This window comes from Sorex araneus, chromosome X, assembly GCF_027595985.1.
Source record: "Sorex araneus isolate mSorAra2 chromosome X, mSorAra2.pri, whole genome shotgun sequence".
Classification (NCBI taxonomy): domain Eukaryota; kingdom Metazoa; phylum Chordata; class Mammalia; order Eulipotyphla; family Soricidae; genus Sorex; species Sorex araneus.
In genome coordinates this window covers 319,763,246-319,777,092 of record NC_073313.1, presented here as the reverse complement: position 1 = coordinate 319,777,092, position 13,847 = coordinate 319,763,246, and the positions used below count along the sequence as shown (strand labels likewise).

The window sequence follows — 13,847 nt, the reverse complement described above, 5'->3', positions numbered from 1 at the left end:
TTTCAATCCAGGCATTTTCCTGGAGTATCCTGGAGTTTCCTAAATTTATACCTAAAAGTTCAAGTTGTTAAAACCATTAATGATTTTCTAAACTTACCTAGTGGAAATATAAGAAAGGAGACTGTCAGAGATGTTTCATATAGTGAGAAACCCTCTCAAAGCTATCATAGTCTGACTAAACTTGATGGAGGTGTTTTTTTTTCTTTCGTAAAACAAATTTAAACAGGACACTTAACGAGGATGAGGAAGCATCATGAGACTGGCCTTTCAGATATTAATTTTTCTGACTCATATTTTTTGGGTTTGGGGCCATACCCAGCAGTGCTATATTATTATTCTAACTTCTGACTCATTGCTTCATACTCTTTTCTCTTTAATAGCAAAACTCAACCTAAAAAAGGTAGATTTCGCAATAGACTTTCAGTGAACTTTGCCTCCTATTTCCCAGAAATGAAAACTAATGTACATTTTGTTTGTGAGTAAAAATAAGAAAACAAAATTTAACTCATCAAAGTTAAAATTCAGTATAAAAGTCATGATGAAAATACTCATATCAGAGTGATAGCTCACTTGTCTGAAGCAAATGCCTTAAATAACAGACCCCAAGTTTGATTCCTAGAACTGCTCAGTGTCGCACAACAAACCCCCAACAATGTTGAGTCAAAACAGCATCTTCAGATGGAAGAACTGACCCACAGACCCACACTTCTGGGCTTGAATATAATCAGGAGAGGCCCTGGGGTGCTTGAGAACCACTGGAAAATGCAAAAGAGAAAAAGGAAGGAAGAGAGAGAAGGAGGGGAGGACAATGATACAAAAATAAATAAATAAATAAATGAGGAAAAAAGGGAAATATTAAGAGAAAAGTATAAGTATTACATCTAACTCTATAAAATATCACACCAAGCAATCAGCAGCCTAAAGGCAATCTGAACTGGAATTTACATAGATCTTTCTATTAGTTAACATGTTACATAGACTCGGTATAAGGCAATAGGTAAAATTCAGTCCTAATTTCCATTTTTCACACTTTTCCATGTTATGTAGGCACAGGATGATGACAAGTGGCTTAAAAGAATAAATTTATTTACTATATAGGTATTTGATGCATATGACAATTTAATACCTCGTATAACTGATTCTCTTTTAAAATAGCACTATAGCACTGTCGTCCTGTTGTTCACCGATTTGCTCAAGTGGACACCAGTGACGTCTCCATTGTGAGACTTGTTGTCACTGTTTTTGGCTTATCGGATACCCCACGGGTAAGTTGGCAGGCTCTGCCGTATGGGCGGGATGCTTGCCGGGCTCTCCAAGAGGGACGGAGGGATCAAACCCGGGTCGGCTGCATGCAAGGCAAACACCCTACCCGCTGTGCTCTCGCTCCAGTCCTATAACTAACAGTGATCTCTTCCCAGCAAAGTTATTTTAACTAAAAGACATACTGAGTCACTCTATTCCGTTTACCAAGTGTTACGCACTATGGAATCTATATGTTGAAGTCCTCGTACCCAACAAGGCAGAACTAGTACATGGAGGTTTTGAGAGGTAATAAGGTTTAGAGAGCCACATGATAGTAGTGCCCTATGAAGTAATTAGTGATGTGATTATAAAAAAAAAAAAGTCTCTCCCCGTCCCCAGGCAAAGCCTGCCACAGAAAGGAATAACAAGCGGCTAATATATTTCTGTTCCGAGCTTATTATCTTTCTGCTATATCTGAAACTGTCAAACTCATGATTTAGCTTTCTAATCTGAGGCTTTTCTTCTCCTGAGACCCAGAGGAAATGTCGGCCATTGTCACTGTGTCTCACCTCCCAGGCACAGTTATTCAGCATCAAACAATTCCTGGTTAGCCCAATCCTTTAAGGGTAGAATGATGAATAAGGAAGAGGTTGACAGGGGTAGGGAAACTAAAATTACCATGGCCTATCTCTAACCAAACTTCTCAAAAATGTGGTTCCAGACTTTATATGGAGTCACATAACTGAATTGGAGGGCTGTAGGCAGGACCACCACGGGTCACTCATTCTTGAGCACAAACCTAATAGCACTAATAAACCCTAAGCACTGCTGAGTGTGACTCCCCCCCAACAAAATAAACCACAGTAAATAAATAAATAAATACCCATTGATTGACAGACTTTTATTCAATTTTAGTATTGTCACTGCTTAGTTTGGATAAGTCACTGCATCTTTTTAAGTCTGTTTTCTCATCTGGAAAAATTAGGATAATAATAAATTCCCTTTCAAAGAGTTGGGAAGTTTCAAAGATATAATATTGCATTTGTCAGTTAGCATAATGCCAAAAATATGTCATTCACTTGTTAAGCCCCGTTAAAGTTAACTCGACCAAAACCAAATTCAGTCAATTCCCCATGATAGCTCGCATGGATTTATGGTATGCATTACATGAACCCTTGAACACATAAACTTACCACTCCTATTTTCAGTGCTTTCCGATGCTTCTAAATCATTCACCCTTCACATACACATGCAAAGCCAATCTTTCAGATACATTATACTATCCAACACATACTTAAATAGCAAAAAACAAGGAAACTCATTAAAAGTAATTTGGATTTATAAGGATAACTACCAAAATACCTTTAAATTTAACAGGTTTTTAAAACTATTCTTAGGAGGACACTGTAATTGATATAACACTGCAGATCCATTACTTTTCAGCTCAGTGTTTTAAATAGAAATGGTAGAACATAATTCCATTAAAAATGGAATTTGCTTACTTTTGTATATTTTCTTTGCAAATATAAATGGCATCACTACTGGGTATTGAATACCAGCATACAATTACCTGCAACTCTTAAAAATCAACCCAACTCACACTAGTGAAACTGACACACATGAAAAAGAACATAAATAAAAATTCCCTTAAAGGCATCTTCTCCCAAGGGCACCAAAACACCATTTTTGGGGACAGACATTTACACTCCCCTGTTCTCTGAAGCACTGCTCACAGAAGACAAGATCTGTAAACACTAGTGCCCCAAAACAAATGACTGGATAAAGACATTTTGGTATATATATATGTATATATATATATATATATATATATATATATACCAAGAATACTACTTGGCTACGAAAAAATGAGATCATGCACTTCATCTGTTTCTGGATGAAATTAGATGCTACTGAAAAAGGCAGCCTCAGTTTCCCCTTGCCAGTGAGAGAGAAAGCCATCTCTCTCTAGCCAAATGCTGCATCTCTCCCCCATTGGCCTAACACAAACTTCATTCCCAAGGTCCTGTCTTAAGGTCCCAGGAATTCCAAAGGACCAAAAACTGCCCTGGAACTTAGGCTCACAGGGAGAGCACACTGCCTGAGGCAAATGGTTAGAAAGATAAATCAAAGTTTCTGTAATATTTGTTAATTGAAAAGAAATGTAAAGATTCCATTTACACCTTAAAGGATCTGTGGGAAGAACCTTTACCTGTAACTTCCTTGCATCCTCTGTAACATTTGTCAATTGATAAAAAATTCTATTGATCAGAGAGCCTTAAAAAAGGTTTACACAAACTGCCCTTTTTACTTAAGTCCTATACTAAATTTCTTTCATCCCAGAGCTCCTTTTCTTTTCTCTTCTATTTTCTGATAAACTTTTCTACTTTCCAACTCTGAATCTGAGCACCTCTACTATGCAATACTTTCTTTCTTGAGTTACATCCTCATCAGAAGACAAATACAGAACGATTTCTTTCATACTGGGAGATAAAGGGGCACACTAAGGGAATAACAGATGATCAATGGCAATAGAATCTGAGAATCTGACTACAGAACTGAGTTTATCAAGGAGTTAGGGGAGGGGCTTAGTGGTGGGGTTGGACATTGGATGTTGACACCTGGTTGTTGGTGTAGAGCTGTAACACTGTATGCCCGGTATGCCTGAAATGACTTTAACAATAATACAAATCATGGTGCCCCCCAAAAAATTAGAGGATAAATCAACCCTCATCAATACCTATGGTATTACTGGGATAACAAGCTAATTTCTTATGGTATTAGTACTGTCAAATCTCCTGAATAATCCTTAAGAAAATGTCAGTTGACAGTTCTGTCAATTTTTCATGAAGATAAATCAAACTTTTTCTGAAATCTACAACTAATTGGGGGGAGGGGTGTTAATCCAGATCATAATAAACACATTTATGCATTTATTTATCTGCCAACTTATCCAAGTTTCTGCAGTGCATTAAAATCAAGTGGGTCATACATAGTAGACAGTTATTTTTGCACAAAACAATTCTGACATCATTTAGTCGAGCAATGTTACTGAGAAATGTTTAACAAAAAGTTCTCCTTACAGCAATCCAAGTAATAGGTATGCATACTCCAAGTTGAATATAAATGAAAAATCATCCACAAAGCTAATGTGGGAAAAGTTCCATTCATGTAGTGAATGGATCATCTGACAACCTAAGGGAATGAATGGGGGTGTTAACACCACAAGCCCAGTGCCAGCCAGTCTTTTGCATACCCAACTTAAATAATAATAATAATAATAATAATAATAATAATAATAATAATAATAAAGGCTTTCTTTCTCCATACATCTTTAGTGAGGAGGAAGATAATGCTAATGGGAGTAGTGAGATAGTATCAATTAAATACAAAGAGATTCTAAATCACAAGCTTAAATTGTGCATACTGAATGTGACCCTGGGGATTGGAGTTGTTGGTAGGGAAAGTGCAATACCTCTTCTCTAGTGAGCACTCTCAGTGATGGATTTGATGAATCACCAATACCTATTAGCAAAGGCAGATTTACTGCAACAATAATGAAGCTAAAGTTTAGGATTTGTACAAGTCTCCTCCAAGGACTTGAGAGAAGTCCTAGCAATGTATTCACAGAGATGTTTTTATAAATACTGCAAAAGGGAGATCTATTACCAGGGACATTAAAATTGCTTCCTTCAACTCAACCTATTCAACATCAGTAACAGGTGGCTAGGTAATAATGTCTGTGAGCCTTATTATCTAGGGACCTAGATAAGGGACAGCTGAGGTCCAACTAGAGTGAAAAGATTTAGTAGTACTTCCATGAAAAATAGAGTACTAGTAGAGGTCAGCCAGAGGAGTGATTTCTAAGTGTGATTTAAGTGTAATTTCTACTGTCGGACACTGTTGCCAATTTTTCCTGAAACATAACACAAAAATGAAGGGTAAAAAAAATATTAAGGGTAAGAGTTTATAAAATAAATGTGCCCTACATTAGCCAGCATAAAAAAAAACAACGGGGAAGGGGAAAAATATTCTTGCAATAAGTGTGCAGAGCCAGAAATCAATCAATGGAAAAGTCTTTCTAATCTTACAAAAAGATATTTACAGTCAATGAAAAATTCATTGAGTTTTCTAAATTTGACAGCAATGTCAAAAACATATGACAATGCTAACAAAAGCTACTATTTTTTTAAACTAGCTATAAAAAATTCAATCAAAATTGATAGAGGGAAGATGATTTTCTTTATAGTCTTTCTGAATAAAGTATTTAAAACTGTTGTATAAAATGATCAAGATTTTGGGACCAAAAATGTTTATCCAAAACAGGAACAAAGAAAGCAATAAAGATGTTACATAATTTGAGGGACAGATTATGACAATGGTAGTGTTTTTCATTTTTAAAACTGTGATTTGTGATGACTATTCTTTTTCTGAATACCCATTTGTAACTAATTTATTTTCCTTTAAGAGGTCACACTGTCACTGTAGCACTGTCCTCCCATTGTTCATTGATTTGCTTGAGTGGGCACCAGTAATGTCTCCATTGTGAGATTTATTACATCTCCATTGTGAGACTTCTTACTGTTTTTGGCATATCAAATACAACACAGGTAGCTTGCCAGGCTCTGCCGTGCAGGCGAGATACTCTCGGTAGTTTGCTAGGCTCTCCAAGAGGGGCGGAGGAATTGAACCCGGGTGGGCCGCATGCAAGGCAAACCCCCTACCCGCTGTGCTATTGCTCACAGAATTTTATATTTCAGTCCCCACAAATGTGAATCTGCCTCTGCATTTTAGTTCTTTATCCTCAATGATTTGTAGGATAACAGATTATCACTCTTGCTATACACATGCATATAAATTCTTTAAAATGCTTGAAACTTAGACAGTGTGGCCTGAATAAACCATGTAAATCTTCTAAAAATATTGAATCTTTTTACCTGAAGTGTATATCTAAGATATTTTTCACATCAGACAGGTAATGTACTGATGTAATAAGATTCAAGGGAGGCACATGTCCCCACCTAATTATTACACTATGAGTCACAAAAGGATCAAAAATATTTTTTAAATTGTATATATAGCATCATGGCATGACATGCTATAATATTCAACAAAGTCAACATTTAAACTGTGAGATATCGCCTCAAAATTGTCTGTTGTCATAGCCTTTCTGAGTCTATCAAACTTTGTATCAAACATCACTAGCTCTAACACAATTATCCAATTAGTCTGTGTCTATAAATTATATTCATGGAGAAATTCCAGATGTTTCTGAATCATGACAGTTACATTATAAACCTAAAACAGTTCTATTATATACCTATAAACCTAATTGGTCAAAGTCAAAATGTAATCCTAGAGAGAGTTCAAAAATAGTTTTGAATTATACTGAATCCCACTCTCCAGAAATCCTGGTGAAATATGGGTCTTGGTTGTTGCTTTCTGAGTTGACTATATAATACACAGCCAGTGTTATACTTTGTAGGATAACATTGGGTTTGTCCTTTTAGCTTTGCTGCAGGGAACTTAGTTTACCTTAAAGCAATGTCCTTTCTGTATGGACACAGGAAGACAATTAATATTATGCTTTGTAACTTGGGAGCTGATTGACTCCAATAATATTTAGTCCTGGGCATCAGCTTTCTCAATTCAGTTGCCTTAGTTCCTAGCACCCCAAAAACAGAGTCCCGACAAGGGACGGAATGGACCCAGGGCAAGCTGTGAGCTACCCTGGCATCAAAATGAGCCAGGCCAAAGTGCCACAATACTCAACTATAAGTTGAGAGCATGGTCATAGACAAATGCTGTCATGATCCAAAAGTAACGATGAGACTAGGACCCTGCTGGGGTTAGGAAGACTAACCTGGCCTGAGGACTGTGGTCTGGAATATATAGTGAGATGTCCTTAGGAAGAACCAAACATTATGTTTGATATATCTCTTCCTGTGCTCACACAGAATGACATTGCTAGAAATATTAAAAGTATATTTACTACAACTATTTAAGTGGATCACTAGCTGAGTAAAGAAGAAAGAGACACACCCTTGTTTGGATCCCACCCTTGAGCGGACCTCCCACTAATGTGGAGTAATACCTTTAGATGAGATTTTGTTAATCTCCTGGAGGAGTGGTTTTACCCCTCTTTGTTGATTTAATGTTCAACCCACCTTTGTGTCACCACCCTATGTGATTGCTATATAAATTAAGACTGTAGGAGAAGACACAGAAAAGACACAGGAGAGAGAGAAGACACAGAAATGAAGAGAAGACACAAAAGCAACGGAGAAGACAGAGAAGCAAGACGGCTCTGGAGAGAGAGACTGGAAGAAGAGAGATCGAAGAGACAAGAGGAAAGATGACAGAGACAAAGAGAGGTAGGAAGAGACCAGAAGAGAAACTACAGAGACAGAGACAGAGATAGAGAGACAGACAGAAGAGAGCACAGCGGCACACACAGAGACAGAGCATAAGGAGGAACCGTCCCGATCCGGTCCATACACAGCACCTCAAGAGTACCAAACACGAGCATCCAGAGAGAGAGAGAGAGAGAGAGAGCTGCCTTGGGAGCCCACGAACAACACACCACACACATCACATCACCTCTTCCGCGCACGCATGCTTTTCTACTTTTTACAATGCTTCATGAGAGCTGTGAGTGCTCAATAATCCTACTTAACCTCTCCATCCCCTCCACTCCCACTACCTGGGGCTCACCAGCATGCCTGATCTATGTTGGTGTTCCACATTGGTCCCATCTGGCTCCTGTCAGAGTGATCATGAGGGTTTGTGTGCTATGATGAACACACCAATTACCCTTCTAAGAAAAAAAAAATTAACACTATACAGATTTAAAAAAAAAAAAATCTAGTTAAAATGATATAGATGTACACTTTTTTTTTTTTTGGCTATTTGGGTCACACCCAGCAATACACAGGGGTTACTCCTGGCTCATGCACTCAGGAATTAACTGCTGGAGGTGCTCAGGTGATCTTATGGGATTCTGGGAATCAAACCTGGGTCAGCCGCGTGCGAGGCAAATGCCCTACTCTCTGTGCTATTGCTCCAGCCCCTAGGTGTACAGTTCACGTTAAACACACACACACACACACACACACACACACACACACATTGAAGCACTACTATTCCCAACTGGTTTAACCGGTCTTTTTATAAATCTAAATTTTGGGGGGCAATAAAAGGGAGCAGCAATGCTCATTGTTAAAGAGATCTGCCTAGGAAGCTGGCTTGAATCCTGGTCTGCAGCCTTGGCCAGAGATGGTGAGAACTGGCAGGAAAGTAGGGTCTAGGAGGTGGAGGGGGAGGAGTTCATCTCTATTTTTAGGACTAGCAAAAATTGTTCCATTTTTGAGCAGCCTCTATTTCTCAGTTGGAAATATCACAAACCCAGCCCATGAACATATAGTTCCTGTCCATAATTACATACTATATTATCTCTATATTGTACTTCTTAAATAATAAAGCTGTCTTCATGTGTGCAAGCACATGGATGCTCAGAAATATAAAAATCTTGTCTTGTTTTTGAGTTGAGAATTGGCCTTATAGTTAATCACTTGTTATTTATAGAAAACTAGACTCTACCTAATAGTAACACTATTTCATCCTATTGATACAGCAGTTGAAAGCCTTAATTAATTGCTAATGTTTCTGAAGTGTCAGTTGTTTTCCTTTTAATTTTTCATTATTGAGGCAACACTGGTTTAAAAAATGTAAATGTTTTATTCTAAGATTACCAGACTCACCAATATGCCAATATCCCTACACTTTGTCCATAACTCCCTTCTCTTCCCCATCTCTTGGGGTATCCTTAATTCTACTGTCGGTGTCTAAGGTTTTTGTTGTTATTTTCTTCAAAGTGAACACTACCTACTCTTCCTTTGCTCTAGTCCTTTATATAAAGAGGAGTGAGATCATCTGGTATTTATCTTTCTCCTTCAGACTTTTTTACTTGGTATCACACTTCCAGTTCCATCCAAAATATGCTCATTTTTACAAACTGCAAATAATCCTCATCAATGAAGAGAGCCTACCTTACAGTCTTAGCTGTAAGTAGGTGACAGCAGAAGTCACAAAGAGGTCAGGGAGAGAAGGACTTGAACAACAAAGGAATCAGGTTAAGGCTGCTTAACCTATGCAAGCCTCTCGGTAAAAATTCAAAGTCATGAACCTTAAATTTAAAATGGCAAGGCTTTGCTGGGTCAAATGGGAATTCAATATCTAATTTTTTGAGAGTCGTCCAAATTGTTTTCCAGAAGGGCTGAACCAGTCGGCATTCCCACCAGCAGTGAAGAAGGGTCCCTTTCTCCCCACATCCTCTCCAACAGCGGTTGCTTTTGTTCTTTTGGATGTGTGCTAGTCTCTGTGGTGTGAGGTGGTATCTCAAAGTTGTTTTGATCTGCATCTCTCTGATGATTAGTGATGCAGAGCACTTTTTCATGTGCCTTTTGGCCATTCGTATTTCTTCCTTGGTAAAGTTTCTGTTCATTTCTTCGCCCCATTTTTTGATGGGGTTGGATGTTTTCTTCTTGTAGAGTTCAACCAGTGCTTTATATACCATTGATATCAACCCCTTATCTGATGGGTATTGTGTAAATATCCTTTCCCATTCTGTGGATAGTCTTTGTATTCTGGTCACTGTATCTCTTGCGGTGCAGAAGCTTTTTAGTTTAATGTAACTGTACCCTCACGGTGATTCTCTAATTAAAAATAAATAAATTTAAAAAAAAAAAAAAGAAAAAGTGTGTGGAAGGGTTGGTACAAAATTGGGGAATGGCAAAGTCATAGAGATTGAAATAGTGATGACATTACTTAAGAAACTAAGTACAAAATTCAAGTTCTTTAGTTAAGTAGAGCAGAAATATAGCTCACAGACTGAGACATTATCCATTTGTGTACTTAGTATAAATAAAATACAAGTTTATATGTATCTGAACCTACCTTTACTACATTAGTACTATGAGAATAATTTTCATGTGTCAACTCGATTACATATTGTTCTTGACTATTCGATCAAATGGTAATGGACAGGTTGCTAGAAAGATGTTTTGTTGATGCGATTTAAATTTGCCATCAGTGAAGGGATGGGTGTTTGAGCATTGTGTAACTGAGACTTAAGACTGAAAGCTTTATAACTTTCCACATGGTGATTCAATAAAAATAAATAAATTTTTTAAAAAATTAAAAAAATAATAAAAAAAAAATAAAATGGCAAGGCTGGGGCCAGAGAAAGTACAGCAGATAGAGCATCTACCTTGCATGTCGCTGACCCAGGGTCCCCTGTGTTCCAGCAAGGAATGATCCCTGAGCACAGAGCCAGGAGTAAGCCTTAAGTGCTGTTGGGTATGGGCCTAAAACAACAATACATTTTTTTAAAAAATCAAGTCTTTCTTCAAATCTCTTACAAATCATGGTTAACTTTTACTATAACTATATTAATAAAACTTCTCTATTAATAACTGGTTCAACTTAGGCCATGAAGACAATGCTTAGTCAAGTGGCATCAGTATGGTTCTTTCTATAGCTGGTCCTCCTGCCCCCCACCCTTTTAATATGTCTTCTTTTCTCTCCTTCTAATACACAAAACCCAGCAGCATCCTGGCTGATTAAATCATATTACAGTAAAGTATATGAAATAACTAAAGACATTTAATTCTATGAATGAAGAGGCTATTACCATGTTATTTTGTACAGAAAATCTAAGAAGTTCTTAAAATAGGTAATGTGTTGCCAGATGTGAATGACAAAAGAACTGAACTATTCAAAGTACCTGAAGGTGAAAAAATAGAAGGGAGGGCACTTTGCAGCAGAGCTGAGTTGAAATCATAGAAGTATAACTGAAAGGTAGTAAGTAATATAAAGAGTGTTTGTGAATGCAGAAGCTGGACGGCAGAGGGCCTGCCTTTCAGGCAGTTATGAAGGAAAGCAACTAAGAGATCATGAATAGAAAATAGAACCCAACGAAGAAATTATGAATAGAAAACAGAATCACTCTAGTCACAGCGTAAAGAACAGTAAAGAGACAAGTATAAGAACAGAGAATAGTTAGGAAGCTACTACAACAATCCAAGAGAAATATGATGTCGACTTAGAGTACCAACTAGGAATAGAGGAGAATGTGGGTGGATTCTGGGTAAAGTTTGAAATTTGAGTAAATAAAATTTGCATTTGAGTTCTGATATGAAATTGTGAGATGGACAAAGAGAGAACCAAGGGCTCTGGAAATAGAAAATGTAAAAGGTGGTATCAATATTTACTCTGATTGGTCAAAGAGCCAAAGGCACAGGTCTGGGGGGTATGGGAATATTGTGCATTTGGCTTTGGACATGTTTACAAACCAACCAGATATTCAGAAAAACATCAAAGTAAGGTGTGGATTCTGAACTTCTGAGGCAGTATGTAAGAATTTGAGAGTCAAGAGCACAAAGATGAGGGTCCAGAGAGATAGTATAGTAAGCAAGGTGCTTGCCTTGTACACAGTTAACCCAGGTTTGGTCCCTGGAAGCCCATATGGTCCCCAAAGGCTGGCCAGAAAAATTCCTAAGCTGAGTCAGAAGTAAACCACGAGCACTGCAAGATGTTGTGCAAAAATGATACAAAAAGGAGCATAAAGGTGATATAAACACTGAATGGATACCACTGCGCAGGATGTGCCTAGTCAAAGTGAAAGCTGTTTAAATCCCTATTCAGGTGTCAGGTTCGTTTGACAAGCACAGGTCAGAGAAATAAAGAATAGCAAAGATTTATTAAAGAATAGTATACATTCCAGAGTGAGTAGCCAGTTTCTAAGGCAGCTTACTAAGAATACACACTGTAAAACTGAGAATGTGGCCACACTCTAGAAAGAGATTAAAGACTGCTGTCTTTACACAATTTTCCTATCTATACAGGAAAATTAATTTAGGGTGGAATATTCTTGATTTTTCAAGTAAGGAGGAAAAGCATGCAACGCCAAGATGGACAGTTCCTTGAGGTAAAGTACAATCCAGATTCTAACCATTCTTGGTCACTTCCTGGGATTGCCATAGCAATTGTAAACTGTCATGGCATTCAAGGATGTGATTTTATTATGCAAATGTATTACAATAAGATGGAAGTTATCCATTGGTCACCTGGTCCTTCATCCCAGATTATCGGTTTCAACCACAAGGCTATGTCTTAATTGTTCTTCCTTCTTAGGGTAGTTAAAGTCTACAATGTATTAACTCCAAACATCATGTGGTTGACACACAACAACACAGAATAGGTGAAGTTTCAAAGGGGTGGGGTTCTCGGCCTAAGAAAACATTATTTTACTAGAAGGCAATTAACTTTCATATAACTTTATAACTCAGGCAATTAATACATCACACTTACACTAACCATTTTTCTACCTTACCAGGATACTGAAAAAAAAAAAATGCACAGGAAACTATGTAGAAGGAGGGGGTCAGGCATTGAAACTTAAAGTAGCACAATGTTACCAACTTTTTGTTTTTGTTATATTTGCACAGGGACCATTCTTGAGTGCTTGAATGACTGAAGCTATGCCAAGCAGAGCTCTGCCCTGAGCTTTATAACGCTCAATGGCCACCACAGCAACACCCAGGGACGGTGTGGGCAGGGAATGGGCGTGCTGGCATGCTGTATCAGGATCACACTGGAAGTCCTCACATGTGCTCTACCTGGCCTTGTGGGGTTTTTTTTTATTTTAAACTAGGGCCAATAAAAAGAAATCATGAGAGGTGGAGGAAATAGTCCCCTGTGAGGTATTCTATTTGCCCCACTATTCAAGAATAAAAACTCAATTCCTCTTGCCCGAGCACCATGCTCCTCCTAGAAGAAAAGGTTGCTAGTACAGTCTACTTGATCCCACTCATCTCTTTTTCCAACGCACATTTTTCTTATGTACATACACATACACTTTTACACTGTTAACACAAACTCACACGATCCTCACATCCCACTGAACATCCACAAGATCAGCCCCATATATACCTGAGATACATATTCACTGTATTACTGTCATTCCGTTGTTCATCAATTTGCTCGAGCGGGCACTAGCAGCGTCTCCATTCGTCCCTGTCGCATGCTAGTGTAGCCCGATGGCATATTGAGGACTCTTTCAGGATCAGAGAAATGAGGACCGTCATTATTACTGTTTTTGGCATATCGAGTATGCCATGGGTTAGCTTGCCAAGCTCTGCCAAAAATGTAATCATTAACTCCAGGCAGCGATCAGTTTATCTCTTTCAGAGCATCCCCATCTCACCAGGAGGAATTGGTACATATTACAAATATATAAACTCTGAAGAACACACCTAGGATTAGCCCAGGCAGCACTCAATGGAGCCATGAACCACTCCAGATCTTCTCTCCCCTTGTCTCTAAGAAAGACAGAAGGGGGGAGGATGAGGTGGGAAGGGGAATCCTACGGTCTTTAAGGTCCTTTCCTGATTTAATTCAATTACACAGTATTTTCCTTTTCCCAAAGGGAACAAATACCCAAAAGTAAATTCCTCTACATGTCTTGCAACATTCGTTCAATTTTAAAGAAGAATTTATTTCTTATTCAAGCTTTAGTACTTATGGAGATTAACACTTCCTAAGAGCTC

General features: G+C 38.0%; 1 protein-coding gene and 1 pseudogene across 8 annotated transcripts in view; both read right to left on the bottom strand.

Moving 5' to 3' along the window:
* CCDC85A (coiled-coil domain containing 85A) overlaps window positions 1–13,847 on the bottom strand; it is a 215,395-nt gene that overhangs the window by 114,663 nt on the left and 86,885 nt on the right. The gene's annotated exons all lie outside the window — the stretch shown is intronic.
* LOC129400240 (small nucleolar RNA U13) lies at window positions 6,205–6,291 on the bottom strand (annotated as a pseudogene).